Below are 24,262 nucleotides of genomic sequence, written 5' to 3' on the forward strand. Positions count from 1 at the left end.
GACGGGGGAGGGGATGGGGTGGCGGGGGCAGTGATCGATTTCTGCAAAATTCTTTAAATAAATAAATAAGCTATATTACATACACTGCCTTGAATCCCCTGAATTGTTTAATTGAACAATATTCCAGACATTGTCAAAATTGTTTAAACAGTATTCCATACAAAGCAATCTATTTCTGGACAAATTTCTTAATTAAATAAAAACACTATATCCATACACTGCTCTAAATAATTAAACAATATCCTATACATTGTCTACATTGTTTAAACAATATTCCATACACTGCAATCGAATTCTCTCCAAACGACCGATCAACTGAGTCTTTTTCCCGACCAATTTATGGGAGGGATAGTGGGAGGGGAGGGTGTTTACCAGAGGGGGAGAGGTTAGTTAAATGATCAATTTAATTAAGTAGTCAATCAAATTGATAAGAGTCAGAGGAGCTATTTCAGTACCTCAAACCTGAAAGTGTACCTGTGGCAGTGGGAGGGGTGGGGGGTATCATGAGGGATGAGGAGGGAGGGTGATGGGGTGGGGGTGGGGGTGGGGGAGCAATAGGTTAAGCACCTGTCAATCAAAAGGAAGGATCCTTTTAGCAGAACAATAGGTTAAGGACCTGTCAATCAATGGAGAACAATAGGTTTTCCCCTGAGTGCATATCTGCCCCTGATGTACGCAACCCGCATTAACAAAATGCGCTGGTGGCGGCTTTGTCCCACTAACAACACCGTCCTCGCTGGATAGTCAAAGCAGCCTATAAAGAAATGCGAGAGGTCAAAGCGGTCGCAAGGACGTAATGTGCTTCTTTGGGCAGGAAACAAGCAGACACTGCAATTACAAGAGCAGCCATAATTCCTCCTTGTTGGATCTAATGCTGTGAACATTCGATTGGAGGCGAGACATGAGGGGGAAAGAGATGGAGCGAAAAATTAAATGGGTTTCAGATTGGTGGCTGCCGAGTGCCAACCGTCGAACACCCATTGCTTCCGGGTGCAAAGGATCCTGTTGTGTGAGATCGACATCGACATCCTATATGGGTCGGCCTGCGGAGTTGAGGGCAGAAAAGCAGTTGGCGGTACACGCTGGAGAAATGGAGGCTTGCTGGGTGAGGGTATCACGTTGCAACACTGTTTAAAAGGATGGCTGAGCCAACAAAGAAGAAGAATTTTGGTTCAAATGGCTCTGAGCACTATGGGACGTAACTGCTGAGGTCGTATGTCCCCTAGAACTTAGAACTACTTAAACCTAACTAACCTAAGGACATCACACACATCCATGCCCGAGACAGGATTCGAACCTGCGACCGTAGCAGTCGCGCGGTTCCGGACTGCGCGCCTAGAACCGCGAGACCACCGCGGCCGGCACCAATTGGCAATTTGAGAAGGTAACAGCTCAGGCAATCATCCCTTCGTGGGCCTGGCCTGTACCAAAGTGTACATGCAAAACTTACCTGTTGGCCTTGAGCCGGGAATTACCCGTTACCCAGTCACCTGCTACACGACAGATGCGTGAGGTAAGAAGAAGAATAAGAAGAAGAAACAAAGAGGAACCTCAAACGCTAAATCGAAGGAAGAATAGGAGACAGAGTAAGAACATAGAAAGGAGAAAAAAAATCGTGTTCTGAGCATAAAATGTCATAATTAACAATTTAAGACGATTTCCAGGAAACATTTAAATACCCTACTGGACAGTTCTGTCGTCGATGTCGTGCCGTTCGAGCTGCCCTTAGGTCTTAGACATCTGCCAGGAAACGCTACCTAGGGTTGAAACAAAATATTCACATAGAATGTTTCTCTCATTGTTTGCTTTTTAGGCATACCCTTAGTAGACTGACCCTTAATATCTTCCAGCTCTTTAACTGACGTCATCTCCTCAACCACGTATCCTTCTTTATCCTAAACGTAATTACGGAGAATAATGCTGGCTTTAACACTGTAATTAGCAAATGGTGGTTGTACTTTTAATGCCCAATACAATAGACTCAATTTATTCTTATGGATAGCGCAAGCGCATCCTACGCACCTTCTTGCTCGGTGCAGTCGTTAGTTGAAGATTCGCTTGTCGACTGTTAGATGTGTCAGAGCATAAAGCCCTAGCAGATGTTTATGTAACCCAAAATCTGCATCACCAACATTCTATGCCTGGTAGGCACTTCTCATCAGCCAAATATTTTTTACTGCTTTCAACCGATTTCCTGAACTGAGTGTATAAAAATCGACGAGTCACAATCTTTTCCATAGTTACCGATATGCACATAAACAAAACAGTAATTACTGTCAGCAATGCCCAGTAACACAACTGAGCAGTCGTCTTTATAATCAAAATACATAGATTCATTTTCTATTGGCCTCGCGAGGGAGGGATTTTTCCCATCAACTGCCACTATTCTACGGGGGAAGTTTTCTACATGTTCAAATCCATTTGCTTCAGATTTCCACATTTCTTTTGTACGGGGAGGTACGCACTAGCTTTGCATAACCATACACGGCGCTCGAGAAACATTTGTATCACTCTTTCTGTTGGTATTCCGACTCTGAAGGAATAATTAAGGTCGATGAAAGAACGTCTACCTGCTAGATACGTGAAAAATGAAAAAATATTTAATTTTTGCAGAAGAAAAAAAATTATTGTTTTGCGTTTTTATGTAGCAAATGTACACAGTGTTGAACTTTTCTTTTTTAGGTAAGGAAGCGATGTAATGGAAGCATCTACAGGACGCCTTCGCCAACGCTGAAAACAGGGAAAAAGAAAGCAAAACTAGTGGCTCACAAGCAAGCAAGAAAAGAAAGTACATATTTAACGACGAACTCTGGCTCTCGAAACAAAATTGTACGAAACAACAAAGACGACAGAGAGTTTCGGCGTAGAAGAGAACGAGGATGAAACTGATTGTTTTTGGCAACAACCTGTTCAGAACACGGAACATTAAGTGGGCATGACAACTAGAACAAAGGAAAAACCTTTTTTCCAGTACTCACCCACGACAGAAACAAGGAACTAGACGAAGTAGATTTGAAGATTTTATAGGCACTGGAAAAAAGAGAACCTGAGAAATCAAACTCCCAAATGTCCTACTACCACAGGTTTTGCCTCATACAGACAATTTCGACAGTAATAGAATGATTTCAATTTCAAATGGAGGTTCTTCAAGCCATTTCCAATACTAATAATCAAAAGACTGGACATATTCGCTATCTAGGTTTCACTCCACAATCTGTTTCCCAATTACAACAACAAAGCCAATCAACGTCATAAAAACCCCAAAATCTCTCATCTTGTGTCCCTCCAATGACTCCGTCAGTTGTAACTCAAAACACAGTCTGCTCCAACATCCCAACCAAGGCAAACTCATCAAAACATTCGAAACTCTGGCTGTGTGTCCCTCCCACTTTACGACCCACCAACAATTACCTCAGTTTCTATCCTAAGTTGATTGCCGACTCCATCCTCCCAAACTATTAAGAATAAACTGGAAATAAACTACAGCAGCTGAACACAGCGAAAATTTTGCTGAGTAGGTTGACGAAGAAAAGTGCGAAAGAAGTTCTTCAGCAAATTCCTACAAATTCATCTAGTACAATGGATATCAATTTCTAATTGTACATTGTGTATTAAAGTGTAATCCCGTATATAAAAGAGTGGTAATACAGATATTTTGTATATTTCTACAGAACTGCGTCTGGAAACATTGATACCTTTAAAACTAGTTTGAAAATGATCATCCCATATTTACCTCGGTGTTTTTGCCAGCATTTCTACAGACTCAATACAATTCCTCATTCTGATATCTCTGCGTTGAATGGTATCTTTCAACCGGTCATGGAGTCTGCCAAAGGAAGTCAGCGACATTCTGAAGTAATCGAAGAATTTCGTGCCATCCTGCCAACAACGTGTAGAAAGCTCCCGCCTTCCCTCTTTCTTCATTAATTGGATGAACCCAAATTAGTCGAATTTTTCTTCTTTTCATCCGTCGACGTAATAATAATAAACCTATAACGCATTCTCAAAAATGTCCGAATGTGTGTGAAATCTTATGGGACTAAACTGCTAAGGTCATCAGTCCCTAAGCTTACACACACACACACACACACACACACACACACACACACACACACACACACACACACGCGCCCGAGGGAGGACTCGAACCTCCGCCTGGATCAGCCGCACAGTCCAAACGCATTCTCTGTTCGTTTCATACGACGCTGTGCGCGTAAAAGCAATAATTTTACTGCGTTATTCACATTATTTATTGAGTGAACTGTTTTGATAATCTACGTACACTGCCAGTAATTGGCTGACTCGTATGGTGGCGACGGAGATTTTAGCGCCGTGTGTGTAAACGCTAGTATATGTGGGTGGCGACGGTCAATCGACCGCGGCGGAAAAAATCCACTCTGTGTGCAAGCGGCCTGTGGAGCACGAGCGGGACGCTATTGGGCGCCAGCTCCGCACCCACAAACTACTGGCCCACAATTTACGGGAATTGCGTGAGCCGTGCGTGCCGCACATGTGGCGCCACATACCACTGAGGTTTTATCAAAGCCATGTCATGCAGAACCACTGCTTTATAGCGTTCCGAACCTGGACGAACACGTTGTTAACCAGGTGGCCACATTATTTTAACTCGTCAGTGTATTTTTGTCTCCGTTTGGAACATCTGTACTTTACTGCTTACTTTTATACTTTATTAAATACTCTAGTCGTTACATGCAAACACAAGGTAATGTCCATGTTTCGTCTTGTATTCCGAGTCAGTCCTTTGGTGTTAGAGATGAGGTTAAACATGCATACAAAAATGCTACTGATACCTTGAATTACTGTCTGTGACGATACTCCTGATATTAGCGAGAAATTAATTAAATTTTTGTTACTGCCAGTAAATATCATACCGATCTTGATATTGTATCCGGTGTACGTAGAACAACAATGAGGTGACAAAAGTCATCGGATATTACTAATATCGTGTCGGACCACCTTTCCCCTGGCGTAGTGCAGCAACTCGACGTGGCATGGACTCAAGTCGTTGGAAATCCCCTGCAGAAACAACTGAGCCATGCTGCCTCTATAGCCGTCCACAAGTGCGAAAGTTCGCCGGTGCAGGGTAATGTGCATGAACTGAAGTCTCGATTACGTTCCATAAACGTTCGATGGGATTCGTATAGAGCGACCTGGGTGGCCAAACCATTCGCTCGAATTGGTCATTATGTTCTTCAAACCAAGAGAGCGAGAGAACGCGTGAAATTTGGTATTCCCGGAAAACTCTTGATACAGTGGATCTCGGTATACTGAATTTCCTAAAGATTTCCGAAATGAAATGTTCCATGAGTCAAGTTCCAACTACCATTCTGCGTTCATAGACTCTCAGTTCCGGCGTGCGGCTATAATCGCGTCGAAAACCTTTTCACATTAATGAATAGAAACGACAGGACCACCACTGCACTGCCCTTTTATACTTCGTGTACGCGATACTACCGCCATCTGTAAATAAGCTTAAATGGTCAAATGGCTCTGAGCACTATGGGACTTAACATCTGAGGTCATCAGTCCCCTAGCACTTAGAACTACTTAAACCTAACCTAGCCGGCCGCGCTGTCCGATCGGTTCCAGGAGCTTCAGTCCGGAACCGCGCGACTGCTACGGTCGCAGGTTCGAATCCTGCTTCGGGCATGGATGTGTGTGATGTCCTTAGGTTAGTTAGGTTTAAGTAGTTCTAAGTTCTAGGGGACTGATGACCTCATATGTTAAGTCCCATAGATCTCAGAGTCATTTGAACCAATCCTAATCGAACGACATCACACACATCCATGCCCGAGGCAGGAGTCGAACCTGCGACCACAGTGGTCGCGCGGTTCTAGACTGAAGCGCCTAGAACCGCTCGGCCCCACCGGCCGGCTGAAAATAAGCATATCGCTATTTCGTGACTTCTGTCACATCCGTGTATACTGATTGTTACTTCGTGTGTTTTCTAAGCAGTGAAAAAGAAATTTCCAGTTAATATTCGAGTGACTCTTCGTCTGAACAAGCTTCAGAGTAGAAAAATTCGACTGTAGGAATGCTTTTTACACTCGCTGTAGAATGTCGTGGCTGAAGTCAGTCGCCAGCGGCGGACAAATGGCGCAGGAAAACGTAATGCTGGCGATAACTGACGAAACAGCAGCGCTCGCGCCGGCTGGCAGTTTTCGCTCTCCAAACAAATAGCGGTTGTCGCTAGGCTGTGATGCACGCAAGCCTATCACGAGACAGCAGGCATGGAGTGTTAGGAGCGGAAGTGATTTACGGGTCGCTGCGCATAATGCATCTGGTAACGCTAGCACCACAGTGGAACAGTGTTTTATTACTTGACGCACTGCTTAGTCTTAATTGTGTACAAGAAATACATGACACGTTATAATTCATCCTTGGTATTTTTAAGATACTTTCTGTTCTTCACCGTTTTTGTTTCGATCTTGATAACTAATATCCCACGAACACGAACACGAACACAAAAAATATTCGCACACAAAAATGCATTGTTTCTTTAGCGCGTCCGAGGATGCTTCACTGCATTAACAATAAAGCTGACGTAATTACATATACTGTAATGTGCAGCAGCAAATAATTAAAAGCAAAATAAACGTTGTGTCAAATAATTAATGGACTGTAATTTCTTTCTGATGCGCCATAGAATCAGCTGATGAAATGAAAGTTTTGCATTAAATATAAATTTATTTATTTATTGTTTATTTTATTCGTAAGGAGACCGCATATAGAACTCTAATGTGACCTGTACTTGACTACTACTCTAGTGTTTGGGATTCGTACCAGGTCGGGTGAAGGGAAGACATCGAACGAATTTCATCAATGGTAGTCTAAACGGCACAGCGTATGCCAGTTTCCTCAGACGAATTCTTCCTGAAGCGCCGCTAAGAACTAGAATGCTTATGTTGCATAAACACGATGAATATCCAGTACATAATGCCTCCCGTGCACATCGTGTTCTGAACGGAAGGTATCCTGCCAGATGGACTGGTCGAGGAGGAACAGTTTCTCGGCCTGTTACGTCTCTTGATTTAAATCCTCTCGACTTTTTTCTTCGGGGATGCATTTAAGACATTGTCTATCGCAATATTCCACCAACTCCAGAGGACACGCAGGAAAGTATCGTGCTTCCTTGTAATTCTCTTCAGCAGGCAACACTGGAAGCAGTAAATAAGTCTTTCATTCAACGAATGCACCAGTGTATCAGTGTCCAGGGTCACCACTTGTAGATCCTTTGAATGCTCTACACCGGGGCAATGTTACAGGACAGTCAAAGTCAGTTTAGCGTTATGTTTTTACTTGGTTTATCATTTGTTTTCTGACATCTCCAGCAAGTGGACGAGTTTGTGATCTCGGGATCAGAGTCAATGTTGTGTTACGTAATTAATAACGTTGTGTTTCAATGAATGGTACACCGTGATACATTTTTGAATAGGTCTTTAGGGCAGGAAATGAATTACCGAATAAAAAATACAGGGTGCCATTTAAAAAAGTCATACCGCTGTTCATATCTTTGTAAAAAAAACAAAGCTACAACGAAGGAAATCATGCTGACTGATATCCCCCTGACGGCTAAAGAACATTTGCTTGAAACATTTTGTAATTTGCATCTGGACAAACTGTTATTTAGGGTGGTCAAGATAAATGGGACACCCTGTGTAACATACAGGATGATTCACGAAGACATAAAAATATTTTTACATGTTATTCTACAAGTAAAACTATAGAAGAAAGTTCATATAAACGTAAATCCGCAAAAGTTTAGTTGACCGGTTCTAGGCGCTACAGTCTGGAATCGCGCGACCGCTACGGTCGCAGATTCGAATCCTGCTTCGGACATGGATGTTTGTGATGTCCTCAGGTTAGTTAGGTTCAAGTAGTTCTAAGTTCTAGGGGACTGATGATCTCAGAAGTTAAGTCCCATAGTGCTCACAACCATTTGAAAAAGTTTAGTTACGGAGTTACGGCTAATAAAATGTAGTGTGTGTGTGTGTGTGTGTGTGTGTGTGTGTGTGTGAATTCCTTAAGGACCAAACTGCTGAGGTAATCGGCCTCTTGACTTACACACTACATAATCTAACTTTAACTTATGCTAAAAACAACACACACACCCATGCCCGAGGGAGAACTCCAGCCTCCGGCGGGAGGTGCCCCGCCATCTGCGACATGGCGCCTCTAACCGCGCGACCACTACAAGCGGCAGCTAATGAAAGATTTTGCCTGAAATATAGCAACTTCGCAAATATGAAGCCATCGCAAAACTCTTTGAGGTTAAGCAAAGCACTATTTGAATCAACACTCCTGGAAATGGAAAAAAGAACACATTGACACCGGTGTGTCAGACCCACCATACTTGCTCCGGACACTGCGAGAGGGCTGTACAAGCAATGATCACACGCACGGCACAGCGGACACACCAGGAACCGCGGTGTTGGCCGTCGAATGGCGCTAGCTGCGCAGCATTTGTGCACCGCCGCCGTCAGTGTCAGCCAGTTTGCCATGGCATACGGAGCTCCATCGCAGTCTTTAACACTGATAGCATGCCGCGACAGCGTGGACGTGAACCGTATGTGCAGTTGACGGACTTTGAGCGAGGGCGTATAGTGGGCATGCGGGAGGCCGGGTGGACGTACCGCCGAATTGCTCAACACGTGGGGCGTGAGGTCTCCACAGTACATCGATGTTGTCGCCAGTGGTTGGCGGAAGGTGCACGTGCCCGTCGACCTGGGACCGGACCGCAGCGACGCACGGATGCACGCCAAGACCGTAGGATCCTACGCAGTGCCGTAGGGGACCGCACCGCTACTTCCCAGCAAATTAGGGACACTGTTGCTCCTGGGATATCGGCGAGGACCATTCGCAACCGTCTCCATGAAGCTGGGCTACTGTCCCGCACACCGTTAGGCCGTCTTCCGCTCACGCCCCAACATCGTGCAGCCCGCCTCCAGTGGTGTCGCGACAGGCGTGAATGGAGGGACGAATGGAGACGTGTCGTCTTCAGCGATGAGAGTCGCTTCTGCCTTGGTGCCAATGATGGTCGTATGCGTGTTTGGCGCCGTGCAGGTGAGCGCCACAATCAGGACTGCATACGACCGAGGCACACAGGGCCAACACCCGGCATCATGGTGTGGGGAGCGATCTCCTACACTGGCCGTACACCACTGGTGATCGTCGAGGGGACACTGAATAGTGCACGGTACATCCAAATCGTCATCGAACCCATCGTTCTACCATTCCTAGACCGGCAAGGGAACTTGCTGTTCCAGCAGGACAATGCACGTCCGCATGTATCCCGTGCCACCCAACGTGCTCTAGAAGGTGTAAGTCAACTACCCTGGCCAGCAAGATCTCCGGATCTGTCCCCCATTGAGCATGTTTGGGACTGGATGAAGCGTCGTCTCACGCGGTCTGCACGTCCAGCACGAACGCTGGTCCAACTGAGGCGCCAGGTGGAAATGGCATGGCAAGCCGTTCCACAGGACTACATCCAGCATCTCTACGATCGTCTCCATGGGAGAATAGCAGCCTGCATTGCTGCGAAAGGTGGATATACACTGTACTAGTGCCGACATTGTGCATGCTCTGTTGCCTGTGTCTATGTGCCTGTGGTTCTGTCAGTGTGATCATGTGATGTATCTGACCCCAGGAATGTGTCAATAAAGTTTCCCCTTCCTGGGACAATGAATTCACGGTGTTCTTATTTCAATTTCCAGGAGTGTATTTTGTTGTTATTGGTCTGGAGAATCTAATAAAACAAGTCCCAAACGTGTATCTGCAGTAGTTTTCCAGAACATCCAGAGAAGCAAAGATTATTATACAAGTAAATTTTTTTGATTTCAACTAAGGCTGTAGAAGTCATTGGTGGCAACAGTTAGTGAATTGTTTCATTCGTTTCCTAACGTTGAAACGAGTTAGTTTTCTGTATTGTTCAGTGATGGAACATCACAACAACAGTTGTATTCAACATAACATTACGTGAATTCACACGTGCTATGGTATTAACAAAAGCGGATTATCTGACACATTCATACAGTTTCAGTTAACGTTATTACCATCATTTTACCCAAATTAAACTCTCTACAACTTCTGTTGAAAACTTTTTGCAACTGTCTGGAATTTAAAAAACAAATTGGACCAAGTAGTTAACAAATTACAAATTTTACGAAATTACTTCTTTGCTTCTCTGGATGTTCTGGAAAACTACTGCGGATACATGCCTGGGACGTATTTCATTAGATTCACCGACCAATAACAAAATAAATGGAAATGGTGCTTTACTTCAACCTCGTACAGTTTTCCGATTGCTTCATATTAGCGAAGTTGCTAAATTTCAGGCAAAATCTTTTATTAGCCGTAACTTAACATTTGCGGACCTATGTTTATACGAACTTTTTTCTTTAGTTTTACTTGTAGAATAACAAGTTAAAATATTTGCATATCTTCGTGACTCACCCTGTGTATATAACTCTGTGTGTGTGTGTGTGTGTGTGTGTGTGTGTGTGTATCGACGATTGAAAGCCAAAATACCACAAGAGTAGGAGAAGTGGTTATCGTTGCATTCCATATAAAATTGGTTCAAATGGCTCTGAGCACTATGGGACTTAACATCTGAGGTCATCATTCCCCTAGAACTTAGAAATACTTAAACCTAACTAACCTAAGGACATCACACACATCCATGACCGAGGCAGGATTCGAACCTGCGACCGTAGTGCTCGCGCGGCTCCAGACTGTAGCGCCTAGAACCGCTCGGCCGCTCCGGCCGGCCATTCCATATACTCCATGGATCAATAAATAACAATTGCATACAACTCACATTTTAAGAAAAACGTATTCGAAAAAGCTCAAAACAGGTGTGTAGCCTACAGTATCATCACATGCTCAGGGACTTTATCTGAGTCGAATATGGAAAGATTGTATTACATCTGGTGAACCAATTCAGTAATTCGCGCATGCACCTCAGCTCTGGTGGCAACTGGAGTAATACGAGCAGCAATAGGCCAAGCAATTAATAAGAAAATGAATTACGGTTAGGCAGCATGAACAGTATAGTGAACACATTATCGTAACCAAAATAGACGCGAATCTAATACTAGCCACAGTTTAAACGTCATGTTTTACTGCCGAGAGCTGTTGATAAATATTCTTCACTGATAACCAGTTTCGGTCCTAGGACCATCATCAGGTTCAGAAAGCACATACATCACGCTAGGTGACATAAAATCAGAGGCGTCAAATAATAAAATACACGAACTCGTCACTGTTGTCACATGGTAATGTAAATTACATCCTCATGTTACGAAGGGAGGCGTTCTACATACTGCAATACTGACGAATTAATGGTTTTCATTATTTGACGCAATTTATCATGAGGATGAACAAACGTCACGAGTTTTGCATGGCTTACAAGGCGAAATTGTAACAATGGGTAAATAATTGAAGGAGAGCCTGGTAGAGGTCAGAGAAAGTCACTTGATGTTCAGTATGAATAAAATTCAACAAGTAATTGCAAACACAGTAAATGCACATGGTTTTGACGTTCCGAGAAAATGCCCGTTCATTTTCCCCGTCAACTATTCGAACTAACGGATTTGATCACCAACATATTCACACAATTAAGTACAGACTCATAATGAGTCGTTTACTTTATTTTATTTTATAGCTGTGCCGCCCCTAACATAATTCTCTGCGAACGGCAAATGAGACTAAGCGGCAGGTCGTGCAACATTATTTGCTTCCCAATTATGTTACCACCAAAACACCAACATTATGTGAAACGACGTTGGCCAGTGGTGTACTGATTAGGACCGCACTACGACAGCAGCGCCGCCTAACCGAAGGGAATGTAAGCGCCGCTCCTGCCAGCCTCGGCCGGACATTAGTGGACGGTATTTGCAGATGATTAACATGGCCTATCAGAAAGTGCTACGACATCAGTTATTAGTGATCCATATCCATTGCTTGTTTGGACTTTGTCTATAGCGAAGAACATTACTGTATGCATATCCCCCATCGCTTGCAACACTTGTTCTAAATACAAAGTTAACTATTGTCAATCTGCTTTATTGAAATAAAACTATTAATGTAATTTGCTTGAATTGTTGTATAGCATTCCGGGAACGCAGCATCCTTTAGCCACCTTATACGAGACAGGTGGACAGAACGCCACATTTGGCGACGAGGACTAAACATAATGTATTACCTATCTGTAACGAACAGCTGGAATACAGTTATTTTGTGTGACCCTTCAAAGAGAGAGCTTTCTGTACAAATCAGATATCACATAATTTGTTGTAAATTTAGTGAAGATCAATGTATTAAAATAGTAGCCACTGGTATTTGAATACCTCTGCCCCACGACGACAAACACGAAAAGTAGCGCCGCCAGTTGAAGTAAAGTATGAATATGCTCTCCACCCCACAGAGAGAAAAACATTTATCAGGTCCGGGGTGAACTTGTTAAATGTAAGTACAACCACTGTTATCAATAAGTTAATACAGCCAACACAACGACACTTCGTCAAGCAATTACAGTGTCACAACTGTGGGTTGTTGAGGGCAGGGAAGAGAATACTGTATGCGAAGTGTTCCGAATGGTGCCGACTTTCAATGATCAGTAGTTGAGGGTGAGCGTACCATTGAGGGCTCATAAGATACTACTTTAAGTAGGTTACCAATTAGTAAGGTCAGTATACAGTGTAAATGCGGCCCGAGGTGCCTGTCCACAATGTTAGTATTGGTCCCTGAGTGAAAATGTTTGACGACCACTCGTCTTTTTCTTTTAGGTTAAGTAAACAGTAAGCTCATCGTGAGATACGTGGAGATATGCCCGTAATCAGTAGGTTCTTGGACACATTTCTTCTTGGCCAATGGTTTCCTGAGTCACAGGTTCCACGTTGTTAAGATGATGCTGGATGTCAGAGAATTAGTAAAAGGGTCCGTTATTTTGAGTAGCAGTGGATCGATGAGGAAATATATCATTTATCCTATAGTGTCTACGTATCCTGCAGCTGCCGAACGAATTCGTGCAATTGACTTCCCAGGCACATAAAAGAGGTTAAAGGATGGAGGAAAAAAAATTCATTTGTACCAACCACTGATTCTGTGAGGGAATCTGTGGTCTACGCGCTTGCGTGTTCGTAAAGTAAAACAATAAACATGGAGAAATACTAATTTAGATCCTCAATGGGAACTAGAGGTTCAGCTGTAGACTTTAGGTTTCCTATTCCCAGACCTCATAGATTTGTGAAATCGCGAAGAACTTTTTACACTTAGGAACATAGTCGTCAAATTTAATTGCTGTCGATTTTCAGTCCTGTGTCTGCGACACTTTACCTTGATTATTCTAAAGGATTCCGCGTACCATTTTTTATTTAAAAATCGGTGGCCCATCATTAGAAATTTTAAGATTACATAAAAGTACCGCTTACTTTTAACAGCGATACTGCAGGTATCGTATATCGTTTGTAAGACTGGAAAATAATCCTGTCTTAGGGTTGTGCGATGTTTACATGTCATATTTACAGCCAGAAAATAAAATTATTGTTCCAACATAATTTACTGAGTTTTATTGAAAGTCTGACAAGGTCATGAAATATCTAATTACATCATATGACTCGTTCGATATCTCACAATAGTGAGTTACAAGGCAGACATTTTCAACATCATTTGAAGTTGTGTCCGCAGGCTCTCAAACAAGGAACTAACTTTGTGGAGGATGTACTGTGAATTATTTCACCCGTATCTTATGACAAACACTACGTCTGTAGATCGGGCAAAGAATAAATCTTGTTGAATTCCAAAATTTTGAAGAGAAACAGTTGATCCGATAGATCAAATATCGGCAATGCATTTTTTCGTTGAGGTGGAATGAAATTCTCGCTGGAAAAAGGAAAATATCACAGATTTTTTTCTGAACAAGAATTAATATTCTGGAGCCAAAGAACAGCTTTGTTATATTTGTAAAAATAAAAAGTTGTCCATATCTTCATGTATGTGATTTACAAGATTACGTAATTACTGTATACTGTTTAGCAACTTATGGGGCTCTTGCGACTATCGTCTCGCTGAAGGTTATCGACAGTATTTTAACGAGTAAGGAGTTAAATGAGGTGAAAGAGTAAGGCTCTATCTTCTGTACCCTGCATACTATTTCAGTTAATACATTTTGTGCTCTCTTCTGACAAACGTAGCTTCCCTCAGTGGTCCATGAAAAGGTAAGTAAGAAACTATTTCAACAATCACAGCTGAGTGCAACAGAAAAATCATTTTTGTGTTTTTGTATTTTTATTTAGAAACAAATGTTTGGATGCGATTCTTCAAAATGGCTGCATATATCATACTCTCAGTATGCATTAGATAATATGTGATATATAAATTTCTCGTTTAAGATTCAAGTAAATTTCAAGGTTTTCGGAAAGTTATGAAAATTCGTATGCAGTTTTCGTTCTTGTAATTTTGTTAACTTGGATATCCAAGTCCTAGGAAGTTATACTGCCCGCCTTAACTCCGGCTCCACCCTCCCCCAGCATGTTTTTGGAAGTTGGTCATATCACTGAACACATTCAGAGGCAACACGAGAGCGGATCGCCTTCAGAGCTTGGTACACACGATCAGAGTAGTACGTATACTCTCATTCCATGTACCAAGGCATTTATTTCCGCCCTTGTATATGACACTGCGCATTTTTAGAAACTAAAATTAGAAAAATATCGTAAGTACGTAACGGTCTGAAACACAAGAAAAGGAAACAAAGGAAAATGGGAAAGGAAGGAGAAAAGGGAAGAAAGCAAAGAAAGTGGAAAGAAGCGAAGAAATAGGGGGGGGGGGGGAAGATAGAGGACCTGTAGATGAAACTTACAAATTGAATTAGCGCTGTGGTTATCACGCTTTATTCTTAATTCGAGGGCAGCGGGTTTTGAAAGAGTCTGTACTTTCTGATTTAGTTGTTCCAAGGTTTCGATAAATGAAGGCGTGGTGCGTGGCTCGTTTGCTACAGTGAGTTACAAGTTCCTGGTAAGGAGCGAAAAAATGTGTGCTTGCGCTTGGGCGCACACATTGTCATCCAGATATTTTCTTGCATCAGCGCGTATTGCACTATGGCCTTCCTGCACTATCTTCGTCTACTCGCCATTGAAGACAAAACTGCTGTCGAAGAAGGTTCATAATGGACAAAGACCACTGGCGCGAAGTCTGGATTGTAACTGAACGACAAATCTTTAGGCTTCAACGTCCTGTCGACGTCGTCATTAAAACTCGAACCCAAGTTTGGTGGAATTAATCGATTCAGGAAAATCAAAGAAGACTTAGAAGAAGATGGCTGGAGGGTGGGGGAAACTCTAGCTGTGATCCTGCAGCTTGCTAGTCCCGTGTCTAGAAACTTAGTCGCCTCTCTCGGTCGAGTTTCGGAAAGTCCGAAGTCATAATTATAAGACGTCGACGCTGCTAGCTGACGTCTCGTTCACTTATAAACATTCCAAGGAGGACTGTTTCGCACTGACGATTTAAGTAGATCAAGCAAACAAAAAAAAGAAAATAAATAAATAAAAATATCGTGCCATCCAATGAGACAAATAAAACAGAGAGGTATAACACGATCGATGAAAGAAATAAAACAAATCAAGACGGGGGCGGACGGACACACACACACACACACACACACACACACACACACACACACACACACACACACACAGAGAGAGAGAGAGAGAGAGAGAGAGAGAGAGAGAGAGAGAGAGAGAGAGAGAACTAATACAGTTATTGATGTTAAAAGTAATTTCTGTTCACCATAATAATAGTTTGCTAAAGTTTACAAATATTGTTGAAAACTGTAAATGAAGGTTTCTGTGGGAATTTAACGAGGCACTGAAGTTACTGGTCTTTGGATGTGCGGCGCTGTTGATGTCTTCAGTCCGACGACTGGTTTGTTGCTGCTACATATACATACATACTCCGCTAGCCACTGTGCGGTGCATGCCGGAGGGTACCACGTATCGTTATACTCATTTCCTTTCCTGTTACATTCGCAAACGGAGCGAGGGAAAAACGACTCTCTATAAACCTCCGTACGAGCCCTAATTTCTCTCATCCCATCTTTACGTGAAACGTTTCTTAGCAGCAGCAGAACCGATTTGTAGTCAGCCTCAAATGCTGCTTCTCCAGGTATTCCCATTTGAGTTCACAAAGCAGATCCGTAATACTTGTGTACTGATCGAACCTCCCGGTTTTAGCACGCCTCTTAACTGCTTCGTTGTCTTCCTTCTATCCGACCTGGCGGGGATCCCAAACACTCGACCAGTACACAAGAATGGGTCGCACTTGTGTCCTATACGCGGTCTCCTTCACAGACGAGCCACATTTCTCTAAATAGAAGTGTCCCTGTCACTGGACACGTAGCTAGAGCTAGCTCAAATTCAACGTTAACCTTACAGCAATGTTGATCGCTCACACTTCCTGAATATGGGTGCACATACCTCCGATCACAACACAGCAACAAAGGTGGGCTCTTTAGCTCAGTGATTTGCGATTTTCAATGTTCAAGGAATAGTTTATATGCTGAAACCGCTTCGTCACGTCTCTTCATCTCTCCATAACTACTGTACCCTACTCCCATTAGAACATGCCTATTGTATTCAAACCTGGTCTTCCTCTACAGCTTTATGCGTCTGCCCTACCGTCCCCCGCCCCCGGCCACCCCTCAACTCCTACGAAAACATACATTTCTCTATCATCAAAATGACTCAGGATGTGCCCTGTTAATCAACTCCTCTTTTAGTCAAGTTCCGCAATAAAACTCTTTCTGAATTGATTCAGTGCATCTTACTTGATAATCCGAGATAGGTACCTAATTTTGTTGAAAGTTATTTTGTAGCACTAAATTTCAAAAATGTCTATTCGTCTGCAGTTTCTATCGTTCGTATAAAGTGCTAATAATACGGTTTTTGACTCAGTCACTTAAATTAAATAGCTACGCGTAGCGTTGTAATAACCAAAAAATGTTGGTTGTAGGAAATGTGAGTGGACGATTACGGTTTATGGGACGAGTTCCAGGAATATATAGCAGAAAAAAAGAGAGCCTCATACAGAGAGCTTTTGCGACCAATTCCTGAATACTGCACGAATGCTTAGGATTTCCAACAGGTCGAATGAAAATAAGACACGGAAACAATACAGAGAAGTGATGCTATATTTATTATCCGCCGGTTCGATCAGTCTTACGAAAATTCTCTGTGAGAATACATGTAAATACTTAAGGACGAAAGACTATCATTGCCTACGGAGGAAGTTCAGAGAACTGGCACTTGCGGCAGAATACAGATCAATTTTACTGCCCCTAGTGTTCGTCTGACACCATGACCATGAAGTCAAAATTCGGGAGATTTTTGGTCTTACAGAGGAATACAGAAAATGATATTTTCCTCGTCCCATCTGGAACTGGAACGGGAAGGGAAATGCGAAGCAACAGTACGAAGTATCATCAGCTATGAACTGTACAGTGGCTTGCGGAGTATGTATAGAGATTTGGATGTAGAGCGATAAGACGACAGCTCACACAACAACGAGACACAAAAACTAGTTGACATTGAGAGACGACGTAAAAAGTACAACAAGCTGACAGAATCGCGAAGTCAGAGTGAAAATATGTCGGTCCATGTTATGACAATATGTCGAAGTGGGAACATCTGCGCTCTCTCCATGTCTACTTTTCGCTGCAGCTCTGGGAAGGATTTATGAACAGCAGCGCAGAGCAGGTGATACGCAAACGATTCGGAGGGAAGAAGAAATATGGTGGGGAATCCCAGGACTGTCAGCTGCCAAAACCGATTATCAAAGGAGTACAACAAAAAGCGCTTCCCAAGCCGAGACACGGCAAAAGCAACGGGCACTCTTCATGTTTTGTGCGTGAGACTACCAACAGAAAATAAAAGGAAAAGAAATTCCGATCTGGAAAAAGAAAGGTTGGCATAGCTACATTCCAGGGCACTACAACGTCCTAGGTTGCACTGACTTCCAAAAACAAAGCGAAAATTCCCCGGTCCTATGACCTGTAGTAAACATTTGTAACTCTCAGACTTGTGACCCTGTGACGTTAGAAGCAGTCACGTACATGCATTGGGCAGGATACCGATGCTTAAATTTGAGCTTTATGTGGCTGAAAAGTTACAGCAAAGTGGCCGGGCCAGACCATTGAGTAAGAGCCGTCGCACGGTTGGAATGGCCGCAGCGAGCGAGGTGAAAGGATAGACAGCTATCTAGTCAGCCAGTAAGGGAATGTTCCTTTGTTTCCCACTGGGGATAGGGGTGAATCTAAGCCACAACGTGGCTATGGAATCTACACAACATGGTGAGGCTCTGACTGTGTCAAAAACTAAAATATACAGGGTGTGTGCGCTGTCCCCTTACAGACTTTGAGAACTTGTAATCGGGACCAAGACAGTTAAATTTAGCATAGGAACTGAAGTCCTAAAACGTACCTTTTCCCGCTACAAGCAAAATACCACAACGCGGACATTCTCTGACTCCTGCTACTTGTCGTATGGGTCCACTCAAAAGTAAGGCTCGATGTGACGACCACCGAAGTCAACACAGATACAATACTTCCGCACCGTGTTCCGGCACGCACAATAACCAGTCCTTGGTCCTCCAGCATCCACCGCCGCCATAGCCCCTCGCCAGTAGGTCTTCCTCGGACGCCACAAGAAATAAAGGATTTCATTTGAACCCACAGGTAGTTGTGTAGCAGATATCGTCGGGAGAAGCTGCAGGCCAGGGAATCGGGCCACCACGACCCATCCAATATTGTCCAATTCCTTGGTCCAGATGATCTAGGCCGACACTTAAAAACTGAGGAGGTACGCCATCGTGCTGGGACCACATGTTCTGACGCACAAGTAGTGGCACATGTTCCAAGGGCCATTCAGTACTCCTTCAAGTAATTGCAAGTACGCGACACCCGTGAGATGAGGTCGAAGAATGTATGACCCAGTCACACGTCCATTGGGGAAATCTGACCAAGGGTTCAAACCGTATGATTCCTGAAATCCATGAGGGATGCGCAGCATGTGGGTTTTCATCAGCCCACACATGAATCCGCCGTGGGAAGTCGGGGTCATCCACACAGCGCTGAACGAACCACTACAGAAGTGGGCTCATGATACAAAATCCTGTGGCTGCATGGCCTCTGCCTTCTGGGGGTGGTACGAGTGTAGCTACTGCTCATTCAGAACTCATTAGACAGTTTGGTGATACACAGTCTACCTGCAATGTTTCTGGTACTCGTGGTCGTGTCCCATTCCACTGCATGGAGTCCAGCCCCTTTCAACTCGCGTGTTCGGCGCCGCCGTGGAGTACCGCAGTCGAATCTGGTGGTGGTGAATTTACCGCTCTCCGACACCTACTGGTACTCCTTAGCAAAGAGGAAGGCTCAAATGGCTCCGAGCACTGTGGGACTTAACATCTGAGCTCATCAGTCCCATAGAACTTAGAACTACTTAAACCTAACTAACCTAAGCACATCACACACATCCATGCCCGAGGTAGGATTCGAACCTGCGACCGTAGCGGTCGCGCGGTTCTAGACTGAAGCGCCTAGAACCGCTCGGCCACATCGGCCGGCTAGCAAAGAGGAAGTTCGAAGGTATCTGGCGGCGTGGAAAATGCTCCGCATATAATTGACGAGCAGCACTTCCATTGCACCGAGCTTCACCGTACAACAACATCATGTCGGTGTATTCCGCAAAAGTGTTGTCAACAGCAGCACACTAAAAATGATATCTATATACAGCTTCCAGTCGGTATTGTAGGGAATGATTATTACCGTACAGTAGTACAGTATGAACGAAGATCACAAGTACAACAGCAGGTACACACGCCGCTAGCATAAGACAAGAACCAACTGAATGGGTTGTAAACAAGCCCATAGTGAGCATGGGATATCAACTGATAGGTGAATAAAGTACGTAATATCACAGTCAGTGGCACCGACAATATGAAACATTTGAACGTGTGTTGGGGTATTTTGTGCGTAACGGGAATACGATAGGTCTCCGAGCATGAGTTCCTATGCTAAACTCAACTGTCTTGGTTCCCACTACAAGTCCTTAATGTCTCTAAAGCGAATTTAGTTATACCATGTATACAGATATATACAGGGATGAAGTCATGGGATACCTACTAATATCGTGTCGGACCTCCTTTTGACCGCTAGGGTGTACCAACTCGACGTGGCACGGACTCAACAAGTCGTTGAAAGTCTACTGCAGAATCATTGAGCCATGCTGTCTCTATAGTCGTCCGTAATTGCGGAAGATTTGCAGTTACAGGATTTTGCGCACGAACTGACCTCTCGGTTATGTTCCATAAATATTCCATGGGCGGCCAAATCGTTCGCTCGAATTTTACAGAATGTTCTTCAAACAAATCACGGACAAGTGTGGTCCGGTGACACAGTGCATTGTCATCCATAAACATTCCATCGTTGTTTGGAAACATGAAGTCCATGAATGGCTCCAAATGGTCTCCAAGTAGCCGAAAATAAACAGGACCCACGTCATTCCATCTAAATACAGCACACACCATTATGGAGCCACCACTAGCCTGCACAGTGTGTTGTTGACAACTTGGGTTCATGGTTTCGTGGGGACTGTACCACACTCGAATGCTACCATCAGCTCTTACCATCTGACCAGGCCACGAATTTCCAGTCGTCTAGCGCCCAACCGGTATGGCCACGAGCTCATGGGAGGCGTTGCAGGTGATGTCGTACTGTTAGCAAATTTCGCAGCAGTGTCCTAACGGATACGTTCGTCGTGGATGAAATGAATTCGCTGTAGTGAATATGGGCTACCATCAGCTGCATAATAGAATGACAACAATGAAAACTTTTGCCGGACACAAACTCCAACCCGAATTTCCCGTTTATTGCGGGTGGTCGCCTTTCTGTCTGGCTACCCGAGCACGACCCACGGCCAGACCCAAACTTCCATATGCTGTCACCTGTGTGTCCATAACCTACACACGTACATCCAATATGTATATTCCCGTACAGGCGAGACAGTTTACTTGAAAGGTGCTTGTCTGGTGTCGGCGGATAAATACGATATTGCAGTGTCTGTGCTATTCCGAATTACGACGCAACGTTCCTCCGTACATGCTTACATGTCCGAACGGATTTTGCATCATAAATGGGAAAAACGTCGGCACTGCAATAAAGTACGTTCGTCTTACGTATCATATTGATTTCTGCGCCAATTTCACGCAATGTTGCTGACAACTCAACGCAAGTCCCACTGCTCTCGGTTGTTAAGTGAAGACCGTTGGTCACTGCGTTATCCGTGGTGAGACGTGATGCCTGAAATTTGGTATTTTCGGCTCACACTTGACACCGTGGATCTCGGAATACTGAATTCTCTAACGATTTCCGAAATCGAATGTGCCGTGTGTTTATCTCAAACTATCGTTCCGCCTTCAAACACTGTTTATTCCGTCCTTCGGCCATAATCAAGTTGGAAACCTTTTCGCATGAATCACCTCAGTACAAATGGTAGCTCCGCCAATGCGCTGTGCTTTTACAACTTGTGTATGCGACACTATCGCCATCTGTATACGTGCGTATCTCTACCCCATGACTTGTCACCCTCATGGGTATATTCACAAACAACGTTAAAATCGCTTCCGAAACAGCTACAAACAATTTAAAGACAGTGTTGAAATCGCAATGCAAGGGCGATTACTATAAAATTATTACCTTGTTTGTACCATAATTATTTGTATCATAATTATTAAAATTTGTATGAGAGATTGTTTGCAACAACAGTAACAAAAGTTAGAGCTACGCTCAATTGCATACGATACAAGATCTATTACTGCTTGAGGTCAGTTATAGGCGCTTCAGTCCGGAACCGCGCTGCTGCTGCTACGGTCGGCCGACCAGAGTGGCCGAGCGGTTCTAGGCACTACAGTCTGGAACCGCGTGACCGCTACGGTCGCAGGTTCGAATCCTGCCTCGGGCATGGATGTGTGTGATGTCCTTAGGTTAGTTACGTTTAAGTAGTTCTAAGTCTAGGGGACTGATGACCTCAGATGTTAAGTCCCACAGTGCTTGGAGCCATTTGAACCATTTTGAGCAACGGATCACCGTCACAGTAAGGACAGTATGAAGATTGGGCATAAAAACACGACTATATGCACAGCGCTACACACGGACTGCCTAGAATCGCAATACAGCTAAAAAATTAATGATTTCATACAACAGGTGTTATCCTGCTGGGAAAAAATTTCACAATACTACTCGGAACTAGTTACTGACGCATTCAAACTCTACCATTCACCCACAAACTGGCGGGAAAAGGGCTGGGGTGTAAGGTACTATCTTTATTCTGTTTGTTAGGAAATATGTTCAACTTGCACAGTACTGGTGATGTAGAGAGAGGAGTTTAATACGTGTATTACCTGTAAGAATACAGAGGAGGACTGTATCTATCACTGTTTGACACTGCAGTTCGCTACAGACGCCTGCTCGACGATCACACTGCAGACCAGGTAAATGAGGCCAATACACACCACCACAATTGATGGAAAAATGCATGACTCTAGTTATTACACATCAAAATTTTTGTGAAAAAACCAGTAATCGTAATGAACACATAACAATGCAACACATGTGCTGGGGATTGGGAAAAATCATCGTAATAACACAACTACCGAAAAAACTGACTCCATAAGATTGCAGAAGGGCAGCAGTTGCAGCTATATCGTCCTTGATGGGCGCTCACGAACTAACCAACTTGGAGGTAGTCTTACCCCCTTCCACCTCTCATGCCTCTCTCCCCCTCCACGCCGTAGGTAGGGATAGGGGCCTGTTCTATCTAGCTGTTGGTGGTCACAGAGAGATCCTTCTGGTAGCATTGATATACCATTTCAAGTCTGCAGAAATCAGTTACAGATAGACAAAAGGCGAGAAGAGAACGCTTCTTGCAATCTGCCTAATGTATTTCTCGAAAAGACTAAGACCTCTCTGGAACAACAACGAAGTTCTGGAAAATGTTCCAGATCGCTTTTTCAAACAGCCAGCTGTTACCATCGTAGGTTTCAGTCTTGAGCCATCCCCCCCCCCCCCCCGCCCCCCTCCCCCCCCCCCCCCAGCAGACGAGTTCACGATCTCCTTGAGGCAATGGTCCAAGCATTGGACCTTAGTCAACACAAAAAGGAAATTTACTTTAATGGCACCGCCCCACTCACAGGCCGCGCCCTGACCGGAGCACAGCTGCATCAGCGACCTCACACGCAAACTAGGCACGCACCCACACACACTCAGAGAGAGAGAGAGAGAGAGAGAGAGAGAGAGAGAGAGAGAGAGAGAGAGAGGTGTCGCCTAATACGGAACTCTCTCGAGCCAGCTATACAACATCGTTCCAATTCAGCAAAATGCAACTATACGATCGGAAGTCTAGACAGGAAGTCTTCGATACGCTGCCTCCTGAAACATAGCTCATATACTTGCACTCACAGAACACTTCCAACGTTCTGAGATCAAATACAACAGCGGAACCTACAATGTATGTTTGAGAAAAAACAAACTTTTACTACTTACCAGAGAGTTGACGTCATGTAACTGCTCTCAACACTGCCCAATGCAAGACAGACACCACGTGAGTATTGAGGATGTAGTAGGAAAAAAAGTACCTCTGACAATTTTTCTTTCTCTGGTTGTGTGAAGCGTGGAAGTTCGGCTGGGTCGCTGCCACTGTTCTAGCACTAGGGAATACCCTAGCCAGTCTAGACAACAGCTGCTGGATGCGTGTGTAAAGGTACCGTAACTGCTATTACACAGGCACCACGGAGTACTCTTGCCAGTTTAGTTTTGATAGCAGCTGGATGTGTATGGATAGCTGCTGTGACCAGTCTAGGCATCAGCAGCTGAAAATGGGTGCACTCCTCCAGTCAGAGCACATACGAAGAGTGTACTTCTATCCTGTGACCACGGATGGATGACTGAGTTTTATACGTCGAAGTGCTACAATTTGACCGCAACGTGACGGCAAGTCGTGATGTCACCGAGACGTTATGCGGACGCCGCACGCGCAGTGTACTCTAGTCGCTGGCTGCTTTGCTTCCGAGGCTCGCCAGCCTGAGCAGCGCCGTGTGTCTGCGAGCCCCAGCATGCGTCCGGCGCGCGGCGCTTCTCGCTGGCAGATACTCAGCACAGACCACGTCCGCCGGATATGGGCAGCGAAATCAACAC

At 44.2% G+C, this 24,262-nt stretch overlaps 1 protein-coding gene across 1 annotated transcript in view; it reads right to left on the bottom strand.

Moving 5' to 3' along the window:
- The window catches only part of LOC126470580 (popeye domain-containing 2-like), a 625,481-nt gene extending 601,849 nt beyond the window's left edge, over positions 1-23,632 (bottom strand). Inside the window, exon 1 of the mRNA XM_050098534.1 lies at positions 23,612-23,632. The gene's annotated coding sequence lies outside the window, so the exon portion shown is untranslated. The remainder of the gene's footprint in view (positions 1-23,611) is intronic.
- Positions 23,633-24,262: the final 630 nt, after the last annotated feature.

The sequence above is a fragment of the Schistocerca serialis genome, chromosome 3, assembly GCF_023864345.2.
Source record: "Schistocerca serialis cubense isolate TAMUIC-IGC-003099 chromosome 3, iqSchSeri2.2, whole genome shotgun sequence".
Taxonomy (NCBI): domain Eukaryota; kingdom Metazoa; phylum Arthropoda; class Insecta; order Orthoptera; family Acrididae; genus Schistocerca; species Schistocerca serialis.